The sequence below is a fragment of the Antechinus flavipes genome, chromosome 2 (genome assembly GCF_016432865.1).
Source record: "Antechinus flavipes isolate AdamAnt ecotype Samford, QLD, Australia chromosome 2, AdamAnt_v2, whole genome shotgun sequence".
In the NCBI taxonomy this organism is placed as follows: Eukaryota; Metazoa; Chordata; class Mammalia; order Dasyuromorphia; family Dasyuridae; genus Antechinus; species Antechinus flavipes.
In genome coordinates, this window is record NC_067399.1 from 235,212,260 (window position 1) to 235,217,258 (window position 4,999).

The following is a 4,999-nucleotide window of genomic DNA, read 5'->3' on the forward strand; positions in this document are numbered from 1 at the left end:
TTTAAAACATATGTTCACACAATATTATAGGTAATATAGTGGAGCAGGGCATAGGTGAAGGATTCTTTCCTTAAACAGGAAGTTACTAACTCACTATCTCTAGGGAAAGATCATTGAGCTGTTTTTCTGAGACATTATCATGTGCCTACAATGTGCAATTGTGCAAAGCACTGAGCATGAAAAAGAAAAAAAAAAAAGAAACAATCCCTGCTCTCTAAGAGCTTATATTCTCTAGGGAGAGGCAATATACATATAGAAATATGTCTGAAATAAAGACAAGGTAATTGTAGGAGAGCAGTAGTTGGGGGTACGGGTAGGATGGGAGGGAGTGGAATCAGGGAAAGCCTAATGTAATTGGTGGTACTTGACCTGCGTTTTGAAGGAAGCTAAGATTCTCAGAAGTGAAGATAAGTATTGATTACATTTTAAGAATGAAGCTAAGACAGTCTTCATAAAACTAAACAGATTGGAGATTGAATGTTGTGTATGGGAAACAGCAAGAAAGTTAATTTGGTTAGGTTGAAGAATAAAGGAGGGGAACAATGTATAGCCCTGGAAAGATGCCTTTGAGTCAGAGAGCTCATTAGGCTTTAAATAACAAAGAGGAATTTATACTTTATTATAGAGTTAAGGAAGCTTCTGAAGTTAATTAAGCAGGAGAGCTGTATGATTAGACTTGAACTTTAAAACTTTAGCTATCACTTTGATAACTGAATGGATAGATTATAGAAGGGAGAGACTTGAAGCAAGAAGACCAATCGGAAGTTAGTGAAATATTACATCAAAAAATGATGAAAGGCTGAACCAGAGTTCATATAAATAAACTGAAGGAGAAAACAAGAAAGTATTGATATAAATTTGACAAGATTTGGTGACTGGATATTGGAGGTGTGGGATGGGGTTGAAAATAATAAAGAGTTGAAGGTGCTTCTGAGGTTGTCAACCAGAGTGACTGGGAAAATGGTGATACCCTTCACAGAAAGCCATAGATTTGGGGGGAAAGCTAATGAGTTCTGTTTTGGGCAAATGTCAAGCTTGAGATGTCTGGATATCTACTTTGAATTGTCCACAAAGTTAATGAACAGGTCCAGTTCATGCATTTAGGGGAGATGCTGTCACTTAGAGAAATCATAGAACAGGAAAGAAGATTGGGAATATTCTATCTACATTTATTCAATTAGTTTCTATTGCGTAAGATTCACTTTTTAGGTAGTTTGAGCTTTTCGTGCAGATTGTCAGCAAAGAACAACTCAGAGTTGATTAATTCACTTACAAACGAAAATGACCTCTGTAGTGTGGTATTCTGAAATCTACATTTGCAATAGCTATATTGTACTACAGAAATGAAAATAGCATTACTATATTAACTATTGTCTTGCATAAAATTTAACATCTCACAATAAAAGTAATCCTGAAATGAATTGTTTTAAGTGCTGATACAGCTTTAATGAGCAGTCTGTAATGAAAATTAGCACCTTTCATTGGCTATTAATAACCTGACATGAAAGGCAATTCAATTCATCAAATATTTATTAAGCTATATATGTGTGAAACATTCAGGGGGAGGGGTACATTATGCATAAAAGGAAATATAAAAGTCTATGCCAGGAGAAAAGGAATACATTCATAAAACCCAGGGGAGGAGAAAATATTTAGAAAGTGGGGGTATTCAGTAATGTTAAAAATTTGAAAAGTAGAATGAAGGCTAAAAAAAGGGCCATTAGATTTAGGATTTAAGAGCATATATATCTTGTTCCCCCTTGCTCCTAAGAATAAGGGAAAATAGATTGTGTAGAAAAATAAGTCTAAATTGTGGCACTCAGACATTTCTTTGAAGCTCAAGAATTCAAGATTCTCAATCCCCTTTTGTAGTCTATGAAGTCCAAAAGTAATGTAAGTCCTATAAAATAAAAATAATTTTAGAAATTTGTCATTAAGAAAATGATTTGACTAAAGAAGGGAAAGGGACCTGTATGTGCCAAAATGTTTGTGGCAGCCCTTTTTGTAGTGGCTAGAAGCTGGAAAATGAATGGATGCCCATCAATTGGAGAATGGTTGAGTAAATTGTGGTATATGAACATTATGGAATATTATTGTTCTGTAAGAAATGACCAGCAGGATGAATACAGAGAGGACTGGCGAGACTTACATGAACTGATGCTAAGTGAAATGAGCAGAACCAGGAGATCATTATATACTTCAACAACAATACTGTTTGAGGATGTATTCTGATGGAAGTGGATCTCTTCGATAAAGAGAGCTTTAATTGATCAAAGATGGACAGAAGCAGCTACACCCAAAGAAAGAACACTGGGAAATGAATATAAACTGCTTGCATTTCTGTTTTTCTTTCCGGGTTATTTATACCCTCTGAATCCAATTCTCCCTGTGCAACAAGAGAACTGTTCGGTTCTGCACACATATATTGTATCTAGGCTATACTGTAACCTATTTAACATATAAAGGATTGCTTGCCATCTGGGGGAGGAGGTAGAGGGAGGGAGGGGAAAAATCGGAACAGAAGTGAATGCAAGGGATAATGCTGTAAAAAGTCACCCTGCTGTTCGGTTCTGCAAACATATATTGTATCTAGGATATACTGCAACATATCCAACATATAAAGGACTGCTTGCCATCTAGGGGAGGGGGTGGAGGGAGGGAGGGGAAAAAAAAATCGGAACAGAAATGAGTGTCAATATAATATAATTATTAAATAAAAAATTAAAAAAAAAAAAAAGAAGCAGAGTCATGTACAATGCAAAAAAAAAAAAAAAAAAAAAGTCACCCTGGCATGGGTTCTGTCAATAAAAAGTTTAAAAAAAAAATAAAAAGAAAATGATTTGGAGAGAACCAAGTTCTTCCCTTTTTCTAAAGTCCTGATTTTAAAAGTACCGTCTCTTGAAGCTTATTTCTGTTAATGAGATTAGACTAATTTTCATTGTGTAATTAGGTTTGGATGGAGATAATTTTTTTGGATTTTTTTTGGTAATTTAAGAAGCAAAGTATATAATCAAAGGTCAGGTCCAGCCCCTTATTGTCAACCAATCAGTTGATTGCCACCTTTGGAAACACCCCTCTTCCAAAGAGCATATAAACCATGAGCCTACCTTCTTGATTGCCTTTGGACTAAGTGAGAGACATCAAATGACATCCTTTTATTAATAAACATGTTGGAAGTATTAATAAAATGATTAAATTACCCAGAAATTATGTCTCTTGAAATCTTTTTAAACATTACATTATGTAGGTATAAAACAGAGGACTAGGATTAAGTAACCTTGGATTAAATTTCTTTGATTTATGTTGATAACAGTTACTTATCATTTTTGAGAATACACTAGGTTTCTTTGGTTTTTGCTTTACTTTGATAGTTTAATGCCCATATGGTATCCACAGATCCTAGATTTTCTAAAATACTCCAATTTCAAGAAAGGAATATGTATATTTCTATTTTTGTTAGAAATATCTTGTCACACCATGTACTCTGATTTTGGTTTTGGAAAATATAGCTGCCCTTCCTTCTCCCTATTACACATTATAAAAATAAAATATAAAAATAATCTCACACAAACAACTCCGTGATGTTTCATTTTCAGTTTTATAGGTTAGCAGACTTCAAGGGTAAATCATAGTCTAGGACAGATGCTAAAAGACCAAGACTTGTAGTTATACACCATAAATTTACAGCTAAAATTGGAAATTGGCAATGTGGCATCTGGCACAGGGAAGAGGAAGTAGCCTTGCATCATGAAAAAAAACAAAACAAAACACTAGTTTAGGAGTCTAAAGACCTGGTCAGTTATTAATTTGCTCTGTAACTTCTGAGACTGTAGCTTCTTTCTGGAACTCAGTTTTCTACTCTGTAAAATTAGGAGATAAGACCAAACGAAAGCATTTTCAGCCTGGCCATTGCATGAATCTGCTGCTTCTTTGCCTTCTCTTACACCTTCTGTGTTTCAGTTGGAACCATCAGAAATTCTGCTCCTCACCAAAGCAGAGAAATCATCCACTTTTATGGGTTGTTTTTCCCGTTGGAACATAAGCTCCTTGAGGGCAGGGACTGCCTTTTATGTTCGCTCAGAGCTCTGCACTTGATTTCGGCTTCCTATTCTTTCTAAGCCTCACTGCCGCTTGGAGGTGACCTGTTTCTCACAGACCAAGACAAGTTCTGTTTCTGGTCTGGATAAAGGACTGTGCCTAAGGGTGCAGGGCCCAGTCTCGGCTAGGTTCTCGGTTATCAATTTTCTCTTCTGGAAAGGGGAAAGACTTGAAGCTGGGAAAAGATGTAATATTACAACAGTAACTGATGAGAGCCTGAACTAGGACGGGGGCCTTGTGAGTAGGCTGAAAGGGCAAATAGAAGAGATTTTTCATCAATACGTTGAGACTCCGCTTCGACCACTTTCCTCCTTTCTCCCTCCCCTTCATTTCCCTCATCATTTCGTTTCTTCTCCAAGAGGATTTTTGAGACCTTAATTTCTTGCACTCTGTTCTATTTGGCCGGCGCTTAACACAGTGCCTGGCATCTCGGAAGGTCTGAATAAATGCTTAAAAGTCTGCCTGGGATCTCACGAACTACCATTCACTTTCCATCTCTTCCTCCACGTCCTCCTTTCAGCTAGTCCTCTTTCCTCGTCTGTTAGAATGAGGACATTGGACTCCGCAACCTCTAAGGTCCCTCCGGGCTATGACAGTTCACAAATTTATAAGAATCCACAAACCCTCGCCCTCTCCGGAGACCGCATCGGCCCATTTAACAAGACTTATTTCCAGACAGCTCTACCCCCTCCCCCAACTTTCCCTAGCCGAATCCGGCACAGAAACGTGTGCAGCCGTAGCGCCTGCGCGGAGTTGGAAGAGTTGGACGCCGCTGTGGCGCCTGCGCAGCATTGGAAGCCTGGAAGTACTTTTATTACCTCCGCCCCCACCTTTACTCTCCGCGCAGGCAGCGGGGCAGGCCCCACTTCCGCGTATGCGTAAGTTGATGGTGGCCGAAGGG